The sequence below is a fragment of the Callorhinus ursinus genome, unplaced genomic scaffold, assembly GCF_003265705.2.
Source record: "Callorhinus ursinus isolate GAN/ISIS: 27379988/994484 unplaced genomic scaffold, GSC_fseal_2.0 scaffold12, whole genome shotgun sequence".
Classification (NCBI taxonomy): domain Eukaryota; kingdom Metazoa; phylum Chordata; class Mammalia; order Carnivora; family Otariidae; genus Callorhinus; species Callorhinus ursinus.
The window spans coordinates 25,498,262-25,523,965 of record NW_027397074.1 but is presented as its reverse complement, the minus strand read 5'-3'; the positions used below and the strand labels follow the sequence as shown (position 1 = coordinate 25,523,965).

The following is a 25,704-nucleotide window of genomic DNA, read 5'->3' as shown; positions in this document are numbered from 1 at the left end:
TAACTAGAACAGTGTAACCACACCCTGCTACGACAAAGCTTATTAGAAAGGTCCGTGGATGCAGTGGACAGAACCTGCCTCCTGAAACCTGCGTGAGACTTAAATACGAAGGATCCCTGGGTCAGATGAGCGCACAGGTATCAGTGAGCCATGATGCCACAGTTCCAGCCTCTTCAGAGGATCTCACCGCACATTCGCTGCTTTCCTCAAGATGACCTATGCGCGGAGGCTCTGGTTGCCGTGGAGCAGCACAACAGAGTGTTTAGAGCACAGATTCTAGAACCACACTGCTTGGGTGCAAATCCAAGGTCTCCTGCTTATTGTCTTGGGCAAGTTATTTAACTCCTCCATGCCTCAGTTTCCTTGGCTATATTATGAGATCAAGAACAGTACCTATTTCACAGGATTGCGATGAGGATTAATGAAGTGGTATTTATTCATAAGTAAGTAGAATAATGCTTAGCACATGTTAAAGTGAGTGAATAAATTAAAACTTTGGGAATGGCTAATGCCACTTGGCTTTAGATAAAATTTAGGATTCACCCATCTCTCTCTTTTTTTAAGATTTTATTTCTTTATTTGAGAGCGAGAAAGTGTACCAGTGGGGTGGGGAGGGGAAGAGGGAGAGAGAGAATCCCAAGCAGACTCTGTGCTGAGTGTAAAGCCTGATGCAGGGCTCCATGCGGGGCTTGATCTCATGACCCTGAGATCATGACTGGAGCCGAAATCAAGCGTCAGATGCCTATGGGGCGTCTGGGTGGCTCAGTTGTTTAGCGTCTGCCTTCGGCTTGGGGTCGTGATCCCAGGGTCCTGGGATCGAGCCCCACATCTGGCTCTCCGCTCAGCAGGAAGCCTGCTTCTCCCTCTCCCACTCCGCCTGCTTGTGTTCCCTCTCTCACTGTGTCTCTCTCTGTCAAAAAAAAAAAAAAAAAAAAAGTCGGATGCTAATGATCGAGCCGCCCGGGTGCCCCTCTTCGGTGTTTGACATCATCTTACCCTGCCCTCCGCTCTCATATCTTGCTTCTCTCTCAGTCTCATGCACAAATGTTCCCTAGATCTATCCGTTAGTAGCAGCCCATGCTTGAACTTTCTGCTCTTTATTGTGTACAGAATGTTCTCCAGTTTCATCTCCTTTCTTCAATAAAAGCATCCCTGAAACCTCACCTTCTCCACTCCCGAGGAGTTATAGTACCCATACCGGTTTGCGGTCTCAATATCCAACTTCTAAGGCTTGACCCTCGGGCAGACTGCATCTTGGATAGTAAAGGAATTGAGACCTATGGTTCCTTGTTCAAGTTCTCCTGATAAAACTGCCGTATCCTTCACCCGCCTGGGCCTCACTTCTCTAGTCTGTGAAATGATGAGGGAGGGAAAATAATCATGAGGGGGAGGAGGATGGCAGCAACCGGCATAAACTGGGCACTTCCTTTGTGCCAGTCTCCATCTGGGCTGTTTAAATGTACTCACCCATTTAAGTCCTACCACAGCTTTGTGGGGTGTGTACCATTATTAGTCCCATGTTAAAAACAAGAGGGCACGGAAGCACACAAGGTGAAGGAAGTTGTCCCAGGTTACAGAGCTAGTCTGTGGTAACACTGAGAATCAAGCCCAGTGACCTTTAATGCTCCACGTTCAAAGACCCCGCACACCTCAGCTTTGGATAGATTGGGCAACTGAATGAACAAAGCCCTGAAAATTGAGGGGATGGTATTACAAAATATGACAGGTGTCAACATAGCATATCCTGGCCTAATTCAGAAGGAAAAAAGACTCTGATATCTTTTACCATTAGGAAGAGAGGACTGAAAAAATCATTAAGGTGACAGACCTTAGACTGAAGAACGACAGAAAAGCAACTGTAATTTATGAAATATTTATCCCCAGAAATGAATCTACCAGTAGTCTGGATAAACCACAGGGAAACGCTGGGGTCAGTGAAACAAGATTGTCTATAAGTTGATCACTGTTGAAATGGAGAGGTAGAAGGTACGTGGGAATGTGCTACAGTATTCTTTCTACCTTTGTCTGAAAACTGTCCAAAATAAAAAGTTTCCAAAAATTAACGTAAAAATACCACGGACAAAGTGTTCCACCAAATGCCTCCTAGAAGGCTCTCAATTTCAGCTGTGCTGTATGTATTACTCCACCATCTATTTCTTAACAGTTGGCTCGAGTGCAACGTTACAGTCTCCAAGGAGGCTGCCTGCCCTCTTGGCAGCAGGGTGAGTGCCATGATGCAGCTGCTGTTGGCATGCTGAGAGCTGGAAGGGGAGAAACTATAAGGCAAAACAAGAGTAAGTCACAAAGAAAATGTGAGTCAAAATTCAAGGACCCCACACCCGCTACTCCGCTCACGAAGTCGAGCTTGGCAGCCAGTGGAAGCAGAGGTGGGGGCTGAGGGCTGAAACAGGTGCATGAGTTCCCTGGCAAAAAGCAGCCCTCTCTCTTACACACACAGTCTTTCAGTTTTTTCATTTGCATAATAAAATGGGTCTTTAAAGAAAAGAATGAGTATGTTAACCACAATGGAGCAAGAAGAAAAGAATCACTTAACCTTATGGTTAATAGCCAAATTTTAAAAAATTACTTCAAATATTATGTTCATAAAGCATATTCGTTATTTTTGTGATTAATCCGGTTCGCAGAAGGGCTGCTATGACAATGTTCTCGAGTATAAGTTCCTTCATATAATCTAGCTTTAATACTTTTCCAAATTAATGTTTGGCCTCACATGGTTTAAGTAGGAGTAGGCCATGTCAGAATTTTTTTTTTTTTTTAATCTTGGGGAGAAGAGAAATTTCCTTATCTATATCATTACAACAAACAAAGTTTACAGTTAATCAGCTATTTTTATGTTTGTATAAAAATTATTTCTTGTTCATCAGTTGAGCTGTTAAAAAATGGGCTGGCCAAGTTTATCTTGTAATCCTCACATTCTATTATCTTTGTTTCAAATAATTCAGAAAGGTTTATAGACACTATTCCTCCCTTTCTTGCAGAGGGGCTGCAAAGATTCATGAGGTTCAATCTGTAAAATCTTCTCAGAGCTTCCGAAAAAAACAGTCCAAGAATACAAGGCACATAACACTTTTCAGTAAAGGCTTAGAAAAATGAAGTCACTTCCCTGGAGCAACAGAAGGTTAGTGGCATCCTGTGAACCTCACTCCTGGGTATTTGAAAGCAAGGAAATGCAGGTTTGAGAACAGACTACATTTTTCCTGGAACAGAAGCCTCCCAAACCACCATGAAATCTATTAAGGGGTGCCAATTTTGCAAACCTGCTAACAATTTGGAGACTTCCCGACTAAAGTATGACTATTGTATTAATATGAGCATCACCTATATTTGGCATCTTTTCAAACCTCCTGCTTTTTAAGGCAACCCATGCCTCGGATAAGTAGAGATAAAGTAAGTGTCCTATGAAAGCAAAATATTGAAGCATTAAAATTTAGAAACCAACCTTAACCAAAACAGTCACAGAACCTATTAGAAGAATATGAAACCAGGTACAAAACACATCTAACACATTCAATTTTCACGCAAAGAAGGTAGCTATATGCTAAAGGATATTTCTAGGAAACGAGTTACAGTAAGAAGAGGTAATGTCAAGCTCTGGCTGTCTATGCCTTTAAATTCTAACATCTATAAATAAAAGACATGTTCCTTTGAACAATAGCCCGAACGGACAACACTGTCACTTTATCTCCCCAGATAACTATCCATTCTATTCTGGCTTCAGCTGGTATCTGCCTGCATTACATCAGCGTCCTGACGGGGGTGGGCTGGGGGGCAAATGTGAGTCAGAAGCATCAGGGGACAAGAGGTTAGAAGGCGAGAGAAGCAACAGCATGGTTAAGGCAGTACTCCGCCTCCTTATTTATTTTTTCTAAGAGGCTAGTTGCTAATAAATGTCCAGCTAGCTCATAAAAGCCAGGGGGCTGGTCTCTTCTACCTGTATCAGTCCTAAGCAATAGTCTCCTTTGGCTAGGGAGAAACTATTTGGCAAAGGTGGAGACCGTTCGCTGCTTTTCTGCAAATCCTCCCTACGCAGAGCACAACACCTGCACAGCACACTTGTGACACCTGAATCGGGTCCCCCTTTTTTCTGAGATATTCTAGGCACCCCACACTTGATTTTTTACATCGAGGGGTTAGGCCAAAGAAACAAGCAAAAGCCCAGAACACCTGACCACGGATACTGCTGAATGAGGCAGGAGACAAAGCTGAATTCACTGCCAACCTGTCTCCCATACGGCCTGGCCTCCCAGTTTGAGGATGCCATATATTAGAGTAGCAAACTAAGAGGCCAGGGTAGAAAGTAGCTATTTTCTTTGCTCCCTTTCCTTTCTGATTTCTGACATCATTTCAATTTACAGCTTGGCTCATGATTTTTTTTTTCAGTATTTGTTCCCTTTTCTTCCCCCGCCGCCCCCCCCCCCCAGTATTTCCACCTCCCTTTTCTTTCTGTTTTTTCCTTTTTTTTTTAAAAAAAAAAAAAAAAAAAAAAAGTTCTCCTGACTTCCTCTTTTCAGAACTCCCGCTGAACCTATGCAAGTGAAGAGGGGGAAGGAAGCAGGCTGGCACTGGCTTCTGTAATCTGTTCCACGCATTCTTGGAAAAGTGGCTTCACTGAAGCCGGAAAATCCTCCATACAGCCAACTAGAGTGGGGGAGCAGTGGAAAGAGGAAAGAGAAACATTTTAGGAAAGGGACCAGCAAGAAACAGTATGTTCAGCATGGGATCCTGTTTAATACGGGTTTGGGACATAAAAAAGGCTATTCTGGTGATTTTTTTAAAAAATGTTTTTAAAAGTTCGTTTATAGAAGTTCATCATCTCTGACCTGAAGCTCTCCAGGAATCTCATGTTTTCCTGTAGGCCTTCCCCCTCATTCCTGCCAGCCCATATTTCACCCCTGCTCTGCTCCCGCCCTACATCACCACCTGGCCCCTCGCTGCTGGCCGGCGGGCTAGCACCCGACTCTGCAGAGGAAACACGAATCATCAGGCGAGGATCTCTTCTACTTACCGCATCTCGGCCCCTCCACGCTTCCCTCCTACCAGCACAGGCAAGTTGCCCTCTTCCCACCCAAAGCGAATCCCTCCCCGCGGCTCCACACCCAACCCGTCCCTCCTCTTCAAGGACGCGGCTTCATCCATTAGGAGGTGGCTCCCAATTGCCAATCTTTTATAAAGTCAATTCACCATTTACAGAAAATTCTGCTGAGGTCTTTCACACCCACTGGCATCTCACCCACTGAACACCCACACTATCTTTCTCCCTTTTTTCACAGCCATGCTGAGACGATTGCTGACACTCGCTGTCGGTCTCACTGCTCACCCACTGCGGTCTGCCTTCCCTCTCTGCCCCTGTACCGACACTGCTTTGTCCAAGGTTACGAATAATCACACCGTGCTCAACTGAGAAGGCGTTCTGAAGTGCTAACCTCATGTGACTTCTTTGTAGCACTTGAGACTGGTGACCCTCTGCGTTTTTATTTTCTGGCTTCCGTGCCACTTCTTGGTGTTGCCTCTGTCTAGCTGATTATTCTTTTGTCTGTTTCTGAAATGATGTTCTCCAGGGTCTCATTTCTGTTCCTTTATTCTTCCTCGTCTCAACAGACTTCCTTAGAGGAGCTTATCCATGTCCGTGGTTCCTATTGCCCTATCTCTCCACTCCCTGAAAGTAGATAAGTATGTAGATGCATGCATGTGCGTACACGCGCGTGCACATGCCCACACCCATCTTGAACCCAGACTTCTACTTGGGGCTCCTGACCCACATGTTCAACTCCTATTATACCTTTCTTTTCTTTTGGAATATTGAACTCAGCATGTTCTGAACCTGACAAGTCCTGCCCAGCTCTACTCCAACCCAATGCTCTTCTAATATTTTTTGTAAAATGACTGCCAAACACAGAAGCCTGAATTATCTTTCTCTCTCCCTGTCACTTCTTCCATCCAGTAAATGACGGAGTCCTACTGATTTTGAGGTTCTTAACGTCTCCCCAAGTTTCATCATTTGTCATCGATCCCACTGTCAGTTCTCTTAATGCAAGCCTGTGGCCTTGTGTCATGAATAACCGCACGAGTGTCCTGCATATGGCCTCACTCCCCCTACACTACATCCTCCCTCTCACTGGTCGTATTGAACACACATGCTCTTCCTTGCTTAACGCTTCTCAATGCCTTTGGACAAAAGAGCAAACTCCATATCATAGCACATAAGGTATGATCTGGTCTTGCTTACCCCTCTGATTTCTTTTATTACCATTCCCTAACGTCTTCATCCATACCAAGCTATTTACTATCATCCAAACATGCCACGCTCTCCCTTTAGCTCTGAGCTTTGGCTCATTTGATTACTTCTGCCTTAATGAAGACATCTTTCTCTCTTCTTCTCCCTTCATCTTGCCTATTTCAACTTGCCCTTCAGGATGCACACTAGGACTCTTTCAGAAAGATCTCCCCAAGTAACTCCTCCAACCTGGGCCAACTGCGTGACTGTGTATTCCCACAACAGCTTGTGCGTACCTCTCTCACCACACAAATCATACTGGACTAGAATTCTCTGTCACCTCTCAAAAAACCATGGGCCACTCAAAGCCAGGGACAATGGCTTTCATCTCCATTTCCCTGGCAATTGGAGCAATGCCGCTCATAATAGGTGATCGATACATATTTACTGAATGACTCAATAATTGCAGTTTCTTCATGAACTTTAGATTCAGATTTGTTCAGAATAAGCCAGGAATTATTATGTTAAGCTGGATTTCCACATCTGTTTTTTTTCTAACAAGATTTTGCTCACTGTATTATCACCCACATGGTGAACCATGGATGGTATTAAATACACATAGGACTTAAAACTAGTTTAGTTTCCTGAAGAATGAGACGGATTGTTCTTGACTTGCCAAATGAACAACTTCACAAAAGCGTCTTCCAGTGGAAGTTCAGTAAGGTTCTGCTATAATGTATGTGAGACTGTGACAACTATTTTTTATCAGAGATCCACCTTTCACTGAGAGAGAGAGGAAGAAGCTAACCTTATCAACCTTATCAACTTCTCTGGTTTCCATAAAAAGGGATTTTTCTCTAAGCCCCTTGGCTGTCTGCCATACCCCTTATTCCTCCCCAAGGAAGTAGACTGAGCTATCCAGTTGGTGGATGACGGCCATAGGTCATGTTTCTAGATGAGGGACACTAAACCATCCAAGGTCCTAAGCCTGGAGAAAGTCTCTTTCTTCGCTCTCTATTTGGACCAGGGGAGACAAGTTACCAGAGTTCAGAGTGTCTGTTGTGCTGACTTAAACTTTCCCCACAGGTCTACAGATGGGTTACTGGGAGTGTCGAAGTCCATTTCCACTACTACATTAAGCTCCCTCCTTTAGCCTGGGCTGCGTTAGTTGAAAGGGGGACATTTTGTTTTGCTGTCTGCTGGCTCTCTGGTCTTATTTCTCCACTGGCCCAGGATACAGATGAGGAAAAGGAGTGCCCTTTATTAGGATATTATGACCCCACCAATTTCTATTTCCCACACACCTCCATTTATACCAAAATGAGAGGCATATTAATCACACCAAACAAACAAAAACAGAGTCGTACAGATCTTGCATGACCTCAGAATTAAAACTGTAACCAACTAATGATTTTTAAAAACTTACATGTGCTATAATACTCTATGAAAAACTTACTGGTATGATTTTATCAATTTCATAATTCAGTTAAATCTGTGGGATAGGAAAAGTTTGAATCAGAATCTTGGGAAAATGATGTTTGTTTAGTGCTTTATACAGTTTTTGAAGTAGTTTCACATACTTTGTTTCATTTGAGCCTCACAACCTGTTAAATTTGATAGGGAAGCTACTGTTTCAATTCTCATCTTCTGAGGCTCAAAGTTTATTGACTAAGGTCACGTCACTGCTAATTGGCAGAGATGCGTACTCTGGGTTTCCTGATTTACAACCCAATGCTCCCCCTTCAAGGTAAAGACCATCATCAAGGGAAATAATTTAACTTGTCTGGGTTTTGTTTGTTTGTTTTATGGACTTAGCAATTTCTCTATGGACAAGTGTCATCTGGAGTAGAGAATGAAGGTCCAAAAGTATAGATTGTGCCACTATAGAACTAGAGCTCAAAGGATCAGTGCAACTAAGCATCTTGTTACTTGGTTAAATGTAGTAAGCTGGATACAGTATGTAAAAGCTTAAAACTATAGCATCTGATCACAGCCATGGCTACACAATGGCTTAGGCTTCTGTACATGAATTCTTTAAGCTTATTATGTATAGCACAGGTCTGCAGAATTTGATATCCCTTATTAGTCACACTGGATTCTACTTAACTTCCCATTTATATAGCTTTCCTTATTTTAAATATCTATTCAGCTCCTTTAGAACACAATGCAACAAGGTCATGTTTTTCCAGATAAAAATGATCTTGTACTTCTCAGCACACTAAATATTAATTTCACTCAAATGAAGGATTTTCATTTTGTAAAACAATAAAGCACTTCAACTGTCTGCATGGACCAATAAGAAAGGAAATGGAATACTTTCTAATTTTAAAGATGGTAAGAAAATAGAAATATTTTATTATACTTTTTATATAATTAGATAAATAGACATAACCTATATGATATTGGTTGAATGGAAATAAATAGCATACTATAGTAGTAGGAAATACAAAATGAAAGTAAGTCTAAAGATATTAAGTAACAGCTACATGCTGGGGTTTTTTTGGGCAAGTGCTTTGATGGAATGAACATTTAACAAATTCATAACCTAAGTATAATATGTATTTTTAAGAACAAACATTTATTTGTCATTATAAACAATAAAAATGCAATTATGTCATGTTAAAGTTGTTTGAAGACAGAAAGCTAATCTGTTCTGCTCTTAATGTGCACTGAAAAGTTTGTATTTTGTCAGTTTACATTATTATTATGTGAAGACATAAATATATGCTTTATAGTATGTAAACAGAATTGCCATGTCCATAGCCAGAATTCAAAGACGATTATCAGTAGGACCTCATGTTCACCTTGCATATAAATATCTTTCTAATCTCAGGAAACAAAAAAAAAAAATCTTTAAGAAATGGGAAAATACTGGATAGGAAAGCCCTTATTTTCTTTGTAATTTCAATCTGCTGTGGGGACTAGGACACGCACTTGGAGATACCACAGTAGTGAGTACACAACTGGACATTTTCACATGGAGATGAAAGTGAAGCGAAATGCATCATACCAAATGGAGCACAGAAATTACGAAGGTAGGCTAATTAAATTCCACTCAGAGGGCATATGAGTGGTAGCATTACCCACACTTGCTGTACCTAACCCAGCACTCCACTAGAAAAAACAATGTTTGGCAAGCTAAAATGGTGAGTAGTCACTTGACCTTGGCTCTCATTTGCAAAAAAATGTTGTATTTCAAAATAGAAGATGTGGATGGAAAAGTAAATACAGCTGTGTTTTCTCCACCCCAGTGTGAGAATGAAGGGGCTAAAAATCAGAATGGCGGGGCGCCTGGGTGGCTCAGTCGTTAAGCGTCTGCCTTCCGCTCAGGTCATGACCCCAGGGTCCTGGGATCGAGCCCCGCATCGGGCTCCCTGCTCTGTGGGAAGCCTGCTTCTCCCTCTCCCACTCCCCCTGCTTGTGCTCCCTCTCTCGCTGTCTCTCTCTCTGTCAAAATAAAGAAATAAAATATTAAAAAAATAAAAATAAAAATCAGAATGGCAAGAGGCATGGTATATACTTAGTATATACTTAGAGCCCAATGGAGAGTGCTATGATTTTATTTTATGGCTAACTCAGGAGAATATTTTTTATTGTGGGAAAATATATGCAGTGTAAAATTTATCATCTTAACCATTTTTAAGTGTATAATTCAGTGCATGAAGTACATTCACAGCTGTGCAGATACTACCACTGTCTCTAGAACTTTTCCATCATCTCAAGCAGAGACCATACCGATGAAACAACTCTCCATTCCTCCCTTTCCCCAGCCCCTGGTAACCTCTATCTATTATACTTTCTATCAGTTTGCCTATCTAGGTACCTCATATAAATGGACTCATACAGTGTTGATCCTGTAGTGACTGGCTTATTTCACTTAACATAATATTTTTGGAGATTATGTATGTTGTATCATGTATCAGAATTTCATTCCTTTCTGAAGCTAAATATATACCATAGTTTCTTTATCCATTCAGCTGTTAATAGACACTTGGGTTGTTTCTACCTTTTGGCTATTGTAGGCCAGTATTTTTAAACTAGAGTACAATCAACAAAGTAGGAAAGCAGGAAATAATTCTAAAAGGACTGTCAGGATTCAATGAATATAGGGGTACAGAGTATTTATGTATATGGAGAAAAGTTAGCAAGAACTGAAGTGAGGGAAACAAAATATGTTTCCTGCTTATTTTGAATTGTGATTTTTTTAAGGTATAATAAATTTGTACCTTTTTATAATACACACTTTGCTTAGCTTTAACAATCATAATTAAAGTAAACTTTGCCAACTTAATATTTTATGGATTAAAATTTGAGTATAATTGATGGTATTTCAATCCTGTTTGAAGCAGCACCATAATCTTTAAGACCTTCCACCCACCCTGGAACTCAATGCTGTAATTCTTTTGTGTGTTATTTTAAGGGTACGAGATGTCATTACCTGCTTTTGGGGAAAGTCTACCCAACAAAATACAGAGTGAATAATGCTAAGAATTCATTAAAAATGAGAAGCCACAATCATGCCCAAATTTACAGAAAAATTTAAAATATCTTAATTTTTAAATTTAAAATTTTAATTTAAAAAATTTTAAATGCCTCAACAAAGTAACCAAAAAGGAAAATACACATTGTGCTTGAAAAGTGCTTTCAGATCAACAGCAGAATGATTGCTTAGTACAGAATCAATTCTTAGGGACATCCTTTTTCAGGATTCCTAAATTTTTAGGGAGAAAGAAGTTAATTATCAGAATATATACTATTACTTTTACTTCAAGTTGAAAATTAATCTGCAAGAGCACTAGATCCAAGTCCCAATGACTACTGTCTCCATCTAAACCATGTGACCTTACACAAAACATTTAAGCTTTCTGTGTTTCAATTAACTCCTCTGAAAATATGAAATAGTTGGACCAGATGATCCAGTTGTAAAGTACCATAATTCCATGTAGACTTAGACCCTAAATCTTCTGCACTAGTAAAAATTCTTAAGGAAATAGCACTTAAATTAATATAAATAATAACTATAGAAACAAAGTATCAACTGATAGTTATATATCTTGAGAAGAAACTTATAACTCAGAATGATACTCCAAAGGTTATGAAAAGGACTCCTATTCCTATCATGGAAGAATACCTAACTTACACTGCTCTTCATTATGATAAAAAACAAACTTTGGAGTAAAAAAATAATTATACATATATATGTGTCTGTGTGTGTGTGTGTGTGTGTGTGTGTGTGTGTGTATACATATATATATATGTAGGTTCCAATCTTCTATCAAGTTATGGCCTAAAAAAAAACACTGTTACAATTATTAAGAACTCAGAATGTATTTTCTCAGGCCAGTGGGTCCACAATAGAGATGAAATCCTGTATATTTGCAATAAATACATGTACAGAAATTATTAATATTAAAATCAGAATAACAATAAGCCAGATTAAACATTTAAAAATTATCTTGACTGTCAGTGCTAAAAAAAAAAAAAAAGCAAATATAGTTGTAGGAGCTGAACTTTGGTAGAGAATCTGGAAGGTACTTTGGAGTACTTTCAAGATTGCTGGCCTAGGTGCATTGTCAGGTATTTTCATTAGAAATATCTCTAGGAAGTCTGGAGAGTTGTATTCAAGATTTTTTGTTTTAATCCCATCAGTAGCAAGGTGACAAAGTAGAGTAAGTGGTAAAAATCTGGTAAAAAGAGATTAAGAAAGATGCATGTGTAGAACAAGAAAGCAATTCACTGGAGGTGGGAATGACTGGTTATCAGAAGTCAAAGTGTGAACATAATTGACCTGCTGATAGAAATGGAAGACAGGATAGGAGAAGGAATAGCCTCACCTAGTTCCCTTTTGACCAACCAGTGACCGCACCATAGGTCAGTGTGGTGTTCATGATGGCTGAAGTAGGGAACAGAAAGTCCTCATGGAAGGAAGCAGCAGCAGCAGTTAACTCTCTGGGACCCAGCCATTTACATGGTGGTCCTTGGTAATCTGAGCACTAGTTTTCAAAGGTCTGGTATTTCCAAGTTAGTTGATTTTCAGGACCTAGTACAGATCTTCTTTTAGCCTTCTAGAAATAACTGCTATGGCTTCAACTGCCAAAGTGGCTTAAAAACCAATGCCTATAATTTCCAAAAGGGGTCTTAAATGTATGGAAGCTACACTCAGAGTCCAGCAGAGCTTCTGTTTTCCCTCCCATGCCTACTTCATTGGTGAGTTGATGATGGGAATTCATTAAGGAAACTAATTTGTGGCCTACCCGTGAAAGTGCAAGTAAGGATTTAGATGATGAGCTTTGATATATACTAGTAAGTAAATTATATTAGCATTACTAATTCTATCAACTCTGAGTCAGTCTTAAGGTTGTAACAGTGTACCTACGTCATTGTCACAGACATCAGTAAACAGGTAAATGGGCATTTACTTGCCAGTCACTGCTCTAAGCTCTTTACCTGTGTCCTCTCATTTAATTTTTTGTTTATGATGTACATACCACTTTCACCTCCATTTAACAGATGGGGAGTACTGAAACCCGAAGAATTGAGTCTAACTCTGAGATCATACTCTGACTCACTATTCTATGCTGCCCCGCAAACCTGACACCGTCTAAAGAACTTCGCTTCATACCTTGGAAATGCACTGTTCCTACAGACTTTTTCAAAATGTTTCAAAAGTATTTTCTCCTTCAGAAAGGGTTATAGAATACTTTCCCAATATTCCTACTTTCTTTTTCTCTCAAAACAAAGAGAAGCACATGTAATGTGGAAGATAACATTTTTTTTTTAAAAAAGACAAAAACCAAAGACAAGGGAAAACATTGCATGTTGTCATTTTTATATCCAGCTGGATATGCTAATTTATGTGGATCATAGACACCCTAAGATTACAAGACTATTTAGACATTTTTAATCCCTAAAGAGCAGTGTTGTGATGCCTGAATAATATATTTTTAAAAGTAACCTTTTTACCTTAATCAAATATATTCTAGTTAAGAAAGTAAAGTGACCATATAGTGATGACACTTCCTGAGACAAGCCCTCTATGACTCACTGTCCAGTGACAAGCATGGACTGGATTCAACTGCCCACATTCCCTTAGCCTATGGCATTTGCTGAGTAAAGGCAAGGAGGCACAATGTGCCGGGACCTGGGCTACACTCTGTTCTCAGGACACAGAGAAGATACTTTGCCTTTAAAAGCCTCAAACACATGATCTGGTCGACTTAACATGATTCTTGAACCAACTATGTTAAGAGATTATATCACAGACAAGAAAAGAGAATGAGAACATTTCCGGGACTCAATATAGTTGCAGATTTCTGGGTGGACCCTTAAATGTAGAAAAAAAGAGGAAGTACATCATCACTATTTATGCCCAGGGTAGCACAAATGAAAGTAGTGCTTTCATGCTCAAAGCATACAGTTAATTTTTAAAAGGCCTTGTGTGTTTTTTACTTCCTATTTAATTGCTTTGAACTAAACAAAAATTGATTAAAGTGATGCAGTTCAAAATATAAATTTAATGCTGATTGCTTGAAAAGCTATAAAAAATATCTGGATCACCAAATACAAAAAGTAAAGCAAATCACAAGTTTGAAAACAATTTTAAAAATCTGAGCAGGTAATCACCTAGAGGAAAACAAAAATACTTTCACTTGCATAAAAATTTACTCAATTTATGCTATTCCTTCAGTTTCCTTTCTCATAGCCCCCCAAATTAGTTTTTGAAAAGAGACCTATACAGACAATATATGTAAAATATTATGCTTTTTCAGTAGCATGAGCTTTGTACTGTCCACTACTATGATTTACATGAGTTTAGGAAAATCGATTAACGTAATATACCATATCAGTTGAATAACAAAACTATATGACCATCTCAGTAGGCTCAGAAAAAATAAAAAAAAAATCGGGTACACTTTCACAATAAAAACACTCACCCAACTAGGAATTGAAGGGAACTTTCTCAACCTGATTAAAGAACATCCTCAGAAAATCCAAGCAAACATCATATTTCACAATGACTAGATGCTTTCCCCCTAAAGATTAGGAACAAGACAAGAATGTCCACTTTTGCCACTTCTGTTGAACATACTATTAGATGTTCTAGCCAGAGCAAGTAGGCAATTAATCAGTAATATATTTTAAAAATAAATAGGTAGTTTTATTTCCTTTCTAATCTGGATGCTATCTATCTCTATATGTAAGTGACATGAACTTGCATGTAGAAAAATCTAAGAAATCCACTAAAATACTATTAGAACTAGTAAGTTTCAAGGTTGGAGGATACAAGATCAATATAAAAAACCAGTTGTATTTCTATACATGTGCAATAAATAATCCAAAAATGAAATTAGAAAACAATTCATTTACAGTAGCATCAAACAATAACATATTTAGAAATAAATTTAAAACTTATACTCTGAAAACTACAAAACATTGTTGAAATTAAAAAAGAAATCTAAATGGAAAAACATCCCATCTTCATTAATCAGAATAAGATATTATTAAGATGGCAATATTCTTCAAATTCATATATAGAATCAATGCAATTCCTATCAGAGTCCCAGCTGATTTCTTTGTAGAAATTGACAAGCTGGTCCTAAAATTCATATGGAATTCCCAAATACTCAGAACTGCCAAAATAATCTTCATTAAAGAACATTGGAGGGCTCACATTTTATGATTTCAAAACTTACTACAAAGCAACAGTAATTAAGATAGTGTGGTAATGGGGCGCCTGGGTGGCTCAGTTGTTTAGCGTCTGCCTTCGGCTTGGGGTCATGATCCCGGTGTCCTGGGATCGAGCCCCACATTGGGCTCCCTGCTCTCCCCCTCCCACTTCCCCTGCTTGTATTCCCTCTCTCACTGTGTCTCTCTCTGTCAAATAAATAAATAAAATCTTAAAAAAAAAAAGATAGTGTGGTAATGACCTAAGGACAGACATATATCAATGGAATAGAATTAAAAGTCCAGAAATAAACATATGTGTCTATGCTGAACTACTTTTATAGGTACCTAACTTTTATTTTTTATTAAAGTATAATTGACACACAATGTTATATTAGTGTCAGGTGTACAACAATGATTCAACAATTCTCAACATTATTCCATGCTCACCACAATAAATGTAAGTCACCATCTGTCACACTGTTATTATTACAATATTATTGACTATATTCCCTATGTTGTACTTTTCATCTCTGTGACTTATTTTATAACTGGAAATTTTTACCTTTTAATCTCTATTTGCCCACCCCCCCAACTCCCCTCTGGCAACTACCAGTGTGTTTTCTGTATGTAAGAGTCTGTTTTTGAGCAAAGGGAAAGGGAGGGAGAGAGAAACCAAGAGACTCTTAACTATAGAAAACAAACTGATGGTTACCAAAGGAGGGGGGTGGAGTGGGGGTATGGGTAAAATAGGTTGATGGGGATTAAGGAGTGAACTTGTCATGAAGAGCACAGGGTGATGTATGGAATTGTTGAATCACTATACTATACACCTGAAATTAATATAGCACTGTATGTTAACTAACTGGAATTAAAGTAAAAACTAAAACAACAAAAAAATAATTCTTAGCAATGGGATAAAGACATTTTAAATGTGAAAATCAATTCAGGACAAAAAAAAGTATTTTTGTTTATTTGTTTTGTTTTGTTTAGATTCCACATTGTAAGGGAGATCATATGGTATTTGTTTTTCTGTTATTTCACTTAGCATAATATTCTCTAGGTTCATCCACATTGTTGCAAATGGCAAGATTTCATACACACACACACACACACACACTCCCCCAACATCTTTATCCATTCATTTATTGATGGACACTTAGGTTGCTTCCATATCTTGGCTATTGTAAATAATGCTGCAATAAACATAGGGGTGCATATATCTTTTCAAATTAGTGTTTTTACTTTATTTGGGTAACATACCCAATAGTGCAATTACTAGATCATATGATAACTCTATTATTAATTTTTTGAGGAAACGCCATACTGTTTTCCATAATGGCTGCACTAATTTACATTCCCACCAACAGTGCACAAAAATTCCTTTCTCTCCACCTCCTCGCCAACACTTATTTCTGGTCTTTTTGATTCTAGCCATTCTGACAGGAGTCAGGTGATAGCTCATTGTGGTTTTGATTTGCATTCCCTGATGATTAGTGATGTACATCTTTTTTTTTCTTTTAAATTTTTTGTTATGTTAATCACCATACATTACATCATTAGTTTTTGATGTAGTGTTCCATGATTCATTGTTTGCGTATAACACCCAGTGCTCCATGCAGAACGTGCCCTCCTTAATACCCATCACCAGGCTAACCCATCCCCCCACCCCCCTCCCCTCTAGAACCCTCAGTTTGTTTTTCAGAGTCCATCGTCTCTCATGGTTCGTCTTCCCCTCCGATTTTCTCCCTCATTCTTCTCCTCCTGCTATCTTCTTCTTCTTTTTTTTTTAACATATGTTGCATTATTTGTTTCAGAAGTACAGATCTGTGATTCAACAGTCTTACAAAATTCACAGCACTCCCCATAGCACATACTCTCCCCAATGTCTATCACCCAGCCACCCCATCCCTCCCACCCCCCACCACTCCAGCAACCCTCAGTTTGTTTCCTGAGATTAAGAATTCCTCATATCAGTGAGGTATAAGATGTTGGTAGGGATGCGGAGAAAGATGTACATCTTTTCATGTGTTTGTGAGCTATCTGTATGTCTTCTGTGGAAAAAGTCTATTCAGGTCCTCTGCTGCCCACTTTTTTTGAGAGAGAGAGAGTAAGCAAGCACGAGAATGCACATGGGGTGCGGGGCAGAACGGCAGAGGGAGAGAGAGAATCTTAAGCAGGCTCTATCACAGAGCCATCGCAGAACTCGATCTCAGGACCATGAGAACAGGACCTGGAGTTCACGACCTGAGCCTAAATCAAGAGTCCGATGCTTAACCAACTGAGCTACCCAGGTACCCTTCCTCTGCCCACTTTTTAATCAGGGTGCTTTTTTTTTTTTTTTGCTGTTGAGTTATATAAGTTCTTTATATATTTTGGTTTTAGCCCTTTGTCAGATATATCATTTGCAAATATCTTCTTCCATTCACTAGGTTGCCTTTTTGTTTTGTTGATGGTTTCCTTTGTTGTGCAAAAACTTTTTATTTTGGTGTAGTTCCAATAGTTTATTTTTGCTTTTGTTTCCATTGCCTGAGGAGACCTATATCCATAAATATGTTGCTGAGGCAGATGTCCAAGAGATTACCACCTATGTTTTCTTTTAGGAATTTTATGGTTTCAGGTCTCATATTTAAGTCTTTAATCCATTTTGAGTTTATTTTATTATTTTTTTATTATGTTCAGTTAGCCAACATAAAGTACATCATTAGTTTTTGATGTGTTCAATGATTCATCAGTTGCATATAAGACCCAGTACTCATCACAACAGTTGTGTATGGTGTGAGAAAGTGGTCCAGTTTCATTCCTTTGCATGTAGCTGTCTAGTTTTCCCATTTGTTGAAGAGACTGTATTTTCCCCATTGTATATTCTTACCTCTTTTGTTATAGAATAATTGACCATATATGCACTGGTTTACTTCTGGGCTCTATTCTGGTCCATTGATCTATGTGTATATTGTTGTGTCAGTATCATACTGTTTTGATTACTATAGCCTTGTAGTAGATCTTGAAATCTGCAATTTTGATACCTCCAGCTTTATTCTTCTTTCTCAAGACTGCTTTGGCTATTGGGGGGGCCTTTTGTGGTTCCTTACACATTTTAGGATTATTTATTCTAGATCTGTGAAAAAATGCTACTGGTATTTTAATAGTGATTGCACTGAATCTGTAGATCGCTTTGGATAGTATGGACATTTTAACAATAATAATTCTTCCAGTCCATGACCATGGTATACCTTTCCATTTGTGTGTGTCATTTTCAATCAATGTCATCAATGTCTTACAGTTTTCAGAGTATAGGTCTTTCACTTCCTTGGTTAAATTTATTCCTAGGTATTTTATTCTTTTTGGTGCAATTGTACATAGGATTGTTTTCCTAATTTCTCTTTCTGCTACTTCATTATTAGTGTATAGCAATGCAACTGATTTTGTATATTAATTTTGTATCCTGCAACTCTACTGAATTCAACTATCAGTTCTAGTAGTGTTTTGGTGGAGTCTTTAGGGTTTTCTATATATGGTATGTCATCTGCAAATAGCGAACGTTTCACTTCTTCCTTACCAATTTGGATGCCTTTTTCCCCTTTTTCGTGGCTGACTGCTGTGACTAGGACTTCCAGTGCTATGTTGAATAAAAGTGGTAAGAATGGACATTCTTGCTTTGTTCCTGATCTTAGAGGAAAAGCTCTCAGTTTTCACCACTGAGTATGATGTTATCTGTTGGTCTGTCATAAATAATCTTTCTTATGTTGAAGTATGTTTAGTATAAACTCATTTTGTTGAGTTTTTAATCAACAGTGGATGTTGTATTTTATCAAATGCTTTTTCTGCATCTATTGAAATAATCATATGGTTTTTATCCTTCCCCTTTGTTATGTGATGTATCATAATGATTGATTTGCAAATACTGAACCACCCTTGCATCCTTGGAATAAATTCCATGTGATTGTGGTGAATGATCCTTTTAATATATTGAATTTCATTTGTTAATATTTTGTTGAGGATTTTCACATTTATGTTCATCAGAGATACTGGCCTGTATTTTCTTTTTTTATAGTGTCTTTGTCTTGTTTGGTATCAGGGTAATGCTGGCCTCACAGAAATGAATTTGGAAGCTTTCCTTGCTTTTCTGTTTTTGGAATAGTTAGAGAAGAATAGGTATTAACTCTTTAAATATTTGGTAGAATTCCCCTGTGGAGCTATCTGGTCTTGGATTTTTGTTGGGAGTTGTTTTGATTACTGATTCAATTTCATTACTAGTAATCAGTCTGTTTAGATTTTCTATTTCTTCCTGATTCAGTTTTGGAAGATTGTATGTTCCTCGGAATTTCTCCATTTCTTCCTGGGTGTCCAATTTGTTGGCATATAATTTTTCATGACATTCTCTCATAATCCTTTGTATTTCTGTGGTATCAGTTGTTATTTTCCCTCCTTCATTTCCAGTTTTGAGTCCTCTCTCTTTTTTCTTGATGAGACTAGCTAAAGGTTTATCAATTTCATGCATCAATTCAAAGAACCATCTCTTGGTTTCACTGATCTTTCCTATTGTTTAAGTCTCTATTTCATTCATTTCCATGCTAATCTTTATTATTTCCTTTCTTCTAGTAGCTTTGGGCTTTGTTTGTTCTTCATTTTCTAGCTCCTTTAGTTGTAAGGTTAGATTGTTCACTTGAGATTTTTCTTATTTCTTGAGATAGGCCTGTATTGTAATAAACTTCCCTCTTAGACCAGCTTTTCCTGCATCCCGAAGATTGTGGATCTTTGTGTTTTCATTTTCATTTGTCTCCATGTGTTTTGTGATTTCCTCTTTGATTTCTTCATTGATCCACTGGCTGTTTAGCAGTATGTTATTTAGCCTGCATGTGTTTGTATTTATTTTTTTTCCAGTTTTCTTACAATTGGTTTCTAGTTTCAACTGTATGGGTGGAAGAGATGCTTGATAAGATTTCAGTCTATTTAAATTTATTGAGACTTGTTCTGTGGGCTGACATGTGATCTATCCTAAATAATGTACCATGTGCCCTTGAACATGTATTCTGCTGTGTTTGGAGGGAATGTTCTGTTAGGTCCATCTGATTTAATGTGTCATTCAAAGCTACTGTTCCCTTATTTTCTCTCTGGATGATGTATTCCTTGATGTAAATGGGGTGTTACAGTCCCCTACTATTATTGAATATCAATTTCTCCCAACTATGTCTCTGCCCCTCCTCCCCTTGTTGATGCAGTCTTTTCTCTATGACTAGCTGGGCAAAGTCTGTTCCACCAATCTTCAGGTCATTTTCAGAGTTAGTTGTACAGGTGTAGCTGTTGTTTCAGTGTGTCTATGGGATGAAGTGAGCTCAGGATCCTCCTATTCCACTATCTCCCTACTTCTCTATGATCAACTGATTTTTGACAAAGTGCCAAGATCATTCAATAGAGGAAAGAACGGTCTTTTCAACAAATGGTGCTAGGACAACTGGACAGTCACGTACAAAGGGAAATTGGACCTTTGTATGACACTATATACAAAATGAATTTAAAATGGATCAAAGTCTGAAATGAGCTAAACTATTTAATTCTTTTTTTTTTAAGATTTTATTTATTTATTTGACAGAGACACAGCGAGAGAGGGAACACAAGCAGGGGGAGTGAGAGAGGGAGAAGCAGGCTTCCCGCAAAGCAGGGAGCCCAATGCAGGGCTTGATCCCGGGACCCTGGGATCATGACCTGAGCCAAAGGCAGACGCTTAACTGACTGAGCCACCCAGGAGCCCCTAAACTATTTAATTCTTAGAAGAAAATATAGAGATAAATCTTCATGACCTCAAATTTGGCAATAGTTTCTTAGATATGACACCAAAGCACAATAAAAGAAAAAAAAAAAGTAGATAGATTAGACCTTATCAGAATTACAAACTTCTGTGCTTCAACAGATATTATGCTGAACACAAAAACACTATCAGCAGAATGGGAGCAGATATTTGTAAATCAAGTATCTAATAAGGGACTTGCATCTAGAATATATTAAGAAAAACTTTTATAACTCAACAATAAAAGGACAACCCATTTGAAGAAGAGGCAAAAGATGTGAATCGACATTTCTCCAAAGTAGATATATGAATGGTCAGTTGGCATATGAAAAGGTGCTTGACATCATTAGTCATGAAGAAAATGCAAATCAAAACCACAAGATACCCACAGTGAGATTCTCTGTACCCATGAGGATGGGTATAATAAAAAATCAGATAATAACAAATACTGGCTTGGATGTGGAGAAACTGGATCCATTACATAGTGCTAGTGGGAATGTAAGATGTGGCACCACTAAGATGATGCAGAAAATGGCCAGTTTCTCCAACAGTTCAACGGAGAGTTATTATAAGACCCAGCAATACCACTCGTAGGCATATACTAAGAAAAATTAAAAAACAGGTATTCAAAAAAAATAATGGTACGTGAATGTTTATGGCAGGATTATTCACAATAGCCAAAAGGTAGAACTAATCCCAATGTCCATCAGCTGATGAACAGATAAAATGTGGTATATTCACATAATGGGCTATTTTCCAACAATTAAAGGAGTAAAAAGGAATGAAGTACTGATATATGCCTCAATACAGATGACCCTTGAAAATATTATGCTGAGTGAAAGAAACCACAAAAGAACACATATTATTCTATTTATATAAAATACTCAGAGTAGGCAAATCCGTTGAAATAAAAAGTGGATGAGTGGTGAAAAGTTCAACATTATTTCCAACAGACTGAAGCTACATTTTCAAGTAAAAGGAATACGTATCGGTCATAGTGTTTTTTATTTTCTCAATCATGTAATTAGACTCAAATATTTTCATGCTTTTGCCTGCATATTTTTAAATATCATTAATTCATTTTAAATTTCATTTAACCTATCTATACTATTTAGATGAATTTGAAAGGAATATTACACCGATTCTAAGTGCACCAATATAGTGCACTTAAAAAACACTAATACACCTTTGTAAGCCCCCAAACAGCCCTATCTTCTCTTCATTTTACTGTTAGCTTCATTCTAGTAATAGTCATCTTCAGATGCATGAAATAATTAAAGAAAACAAGCTGTTCCACCAAGAGATGCCCTTGTAAAAAAATCAACTTTTAAAGTCTATTTATAAAAATTTATAATATATATATTTTTGATTATATACTAATAAAATAATTCAGAAGATATTTTCTAACATTTGGCCTTAGGGTCACAGTAAATATATTTTTAAAAATAATACATACCAATATTTTTTGTTGCCAGGAAAGAAGGTAGAGTGATCAATAAAAGACTTTCAGGATAAAGGATAAAATTCTTTGGGGGAAGTGGATGGAAATCTGAGTTCAGGTAGAAAAAGGAATGATGCGAAATCTCTGATTGTTAAAGGGCTTGTTCATGTATTTTTTAAGTGGGTGATGTCATGTACCAAATTGCTATGGGATCTCAGTTTCACTGAATATATTTGAAAGAATGATGTAATCGTTTTATGTTTAAATGTCAATATTTGCAGTATGTGGGAAATTCCATTTTTGTAAAAATGTCATTATAGAAAGTTTTTATGACATTTTATAAAATGTGTAAGGGGGGTACGTTGTTTTTAAGACTTCTTTTAAGAATAACTGCTCTAGAGTATAAGTACAAAATTGTTTTCACATTTACTAGATATTGCCAAATTGCTCTCTAGAGTAGTTGTTTAGACTTATACAGGGTGTGAAGACTCTCTTCCCTCACGGCACCGCCAAAACTTGGGGTTTGTCAGGCTTTTTAATCTTTTCCAATCCAAATGTGAAAAGGTACCATATTCTAAGCTGCCTTTGCTCCCCAGTTCTCTCCTTGCTTCGCTCTCAGCACATCTTGCTAATTCTTTAAGTTTCATCTTAAAGATCATTCCACGCAGAAGCCTGCTCTGTCCACCCTGTTTTAGTAGATCCCCATCCCACTTGTTCTCTGTCTCACTCCACAAGTTATACCTGTCACTATACTTACCAAGGCCTGACATAGTAATCTCTTTGCCTATTTTTATTTTAGATTAGTTTTTGGTCTGTCGCTCCTACTAAAATGTGAGCTCCACGAGGCAAAGTCCCTGTCCAGTTACTTGTGTAGTTGGCACACAATAGACAATAAATACTGTTGAATGAATGAATGTTGTGGACTTCAGTAATGAAATTGTATTAACTCTACCCTTCCTTCACAAGACCTCCAATAATCCATTGGGAACATAGTCCTTGACTTGTTTTCTTCCTCTTGGACTTGCTCCTTAATTTTATTCTGGATGAACTTCTCTGTGTTTACCCCCACAAATGCTTTTGCAGTGAACCGCACTGAACATGCAGAAATGACAATATGAAAATACAGGTTAAGGGCTCCCCAACTACGCTATCTTGGAAAAGTTACCTTACTTTCTGTACCTTGGTGACTTAATCCTCCTGTGCCCCCATTTTCTCATCTGTAAAATGGGAATAAGTGAATCTACTCAGTAAGATGCTGTGCTGAATGAATGAAGTAACACTGGTAGGGGGCTCCTTAATACAGTTCCTGAAACACAGTAAGTACTCACTAAATGTTAGTTAAGTCTACCATATTCAGTATTATCCTAAGAAATCCAAGTGTTATAACATCTAATCATAACTTAAATAACAGGTAGACTAATAGCATTGTAAGAATTTCACATATATGTTGGCTAACTGAACAAAATAATAATAAAAAAAAATTTCACATACAGAGCTTTTCAAATAACAAGAGAAATCATTATCTTTGCAAACTGAGAAAGCAGTTTTAATAAAGCTGGCAGTAAAATATGACAGAATTGCCAGAGTATATATAGCTTTTAAAAAAGTCTTTCCTTCAGAAATACTGATAATTGACCTAATAATTCTAAAAGTAGACTTGACTTTCTAGTTGTCTTTTCTGTTAAGTTTGATGACTGGATAAAAAAAAGAGCCAATTACAATTTTTAGAATGATTTCCTGGCTTCCAAACCCAAGTGCTATGGATCCAGGCACTATTCCAGTCAAGATTTTATAAATTTCTCCCTTTCTCTTCTTTTAACAATGCTCAGAGAAATAACTTCTAACAAGCATTTCAGTAACAGTTAAGCTTGATTCAGCATATCCTCTATTGTCATTTTGAGACCACCAGATGAGTCATTTGACTCCACCTTCCTTGGTGGAAGTCATACATTTGGTACTGACCATAATATTAACCAAACTGTGAACATTTTGGACACCAGAGCAACTGTTGGTGTTAGGAACTGGAGACTTCCTGCAGTGAAACCACACATTCGTGTAACTTCAACCCCATTACCAAAGGCACTGGAATGCATTAAAAATTGCTAAAATGTCCCTTTTTGAAAACATTAATTGAATGTCATTTTATATTGAGATGGCAAACAAAATGCAGATTGACCATAAGGTATATTTTGATACATTTAGTAACATAACAGAGTCTGTTAAATTTAGTTAAAGTTACTGTGGAAAAATAAATGACTAGTCGGAAAGAGGCTTCAAGAATGTAGTCGATGAATATTAACAAATGTTAAAAATTATCATTTAAAAAATGATATGCCAGATAATATATCATTGGCTCAAAAGAGCTTCCACTGGTATCTGAAACTTTCAAGAATTCCCTTCCTCATTTAGTAATAAGTTAAATTCCTCATGGGCTTAATTCATATTGGCTCAAATACATCAAAAGATGATTGTCTACTATAAATATTTTAAGAATTTTGTAAGTACATGTAAAGAAACCAAATGGCTTTAAGAAATTCAGCCATATGGGTTTAAGTAGTGACCTTCATTTTTGCAGTTAAAAAATGTGCATCCTAATTGTAAAAATGGCTAAGGCAGTATAATAAAGAAAGAAATGAATTAGGAATCAGAAAGTCAACTGCATTCATCTATTCAAAAAATATTTTTGTGCCAGACATTGTGTCTGGCACAATGCTTGGCAGTAGACAGAGTGGAGAATAGGGCTGCTTTGGTCAGGATTATAGTACAGGGGGCAAATTTGACAAAACCCTAGGAGAACAACTGGGAAGTGTTATAAGGAAGGAACAGCAGGCAATGAGAAGAAATGGGACAGGTGGTGGGCAAGAAGGGGAGCAAGAAATGAATTCTGACTGCACATATGATCAAATATTTTTTAAAGTGAAAACCCTTTAAACTTATGTGACTCAACTGCCATACTTACAAGTTAAAATATTTGAAATCTGGGAACAATTATTATTGAAAACTTTTTGTTTCAATAATCTAACTCTGAAAAGACTTCAAGTTTTAAAATCCAATTCAATGGTACGGTATCTGGTACAGTTACCAAAGCATAACCAAAGATCATCAAAATTCCATCATGATTTAGAAAAGCCAACTGAAAGAGCCTTATTTTTTTCTTTTTTAGAATCCACATATACGTGAGATCATATGATATTTGTCTTTCTCTGACTTACTTCACTTAGCATAATGTCCTCCAGGTCCATTTACAAATGGCAAGATTTCATTCTTCTTTATGGCTGAATTACACACACACACACCCCACACACACATTTTCTTTATGCATTCATCCATTGATGGGACACTTAGGTTGCATCCATGTCTTGGTTACTGCAAATAATGCTGCAATGAACATGGGGGTGCATATACCTTTTCAAGCTAGTGTTTCCTTTTCTTTCAGATAAATACCTGTAGAAGTAGAATTGCTGGATCATAGGGTAGTTCTAGTTTTAATTTTTTGAGAAGCCTCCATATTGTTTTCCATAGTGGCTGTGCCACTTTACATTCCTACCAACAGTGCACAAGAGAGCTCTTTTCTCC

General features: G+C 37.7%; 1 protein-coding gene and 1 long non-coding RNA gene across 2 annotated transcripts in view; one reads left to right on the top strand and one right to left on the bottom strand.

Moving 5' to 3' along the window:
* UMAD1 (UBAP1-MVB12-associated (UMA) domain containing 1) overlaps nucleotides 1–25,704 on the bottom strand; it is a 215,023-nt gene that overhangs the window by 4,915 nt on the left and 184,404 nt on the right. The gene's annotated exons all lie outside the window — the stretch shown is intronic.
* On the top strand, nucleotides 300–3,188 carry LOC112824934 (uncharacterized). Its single transcript, XR_003208573.2, has 3 exons — nucleotides 300–443; nucleotides 2,165–2,294; nucleotides 3,000–3,188. It is a non-coding gene; the product is annotated as an uncharacterized lncRNA (long non-coding RNA).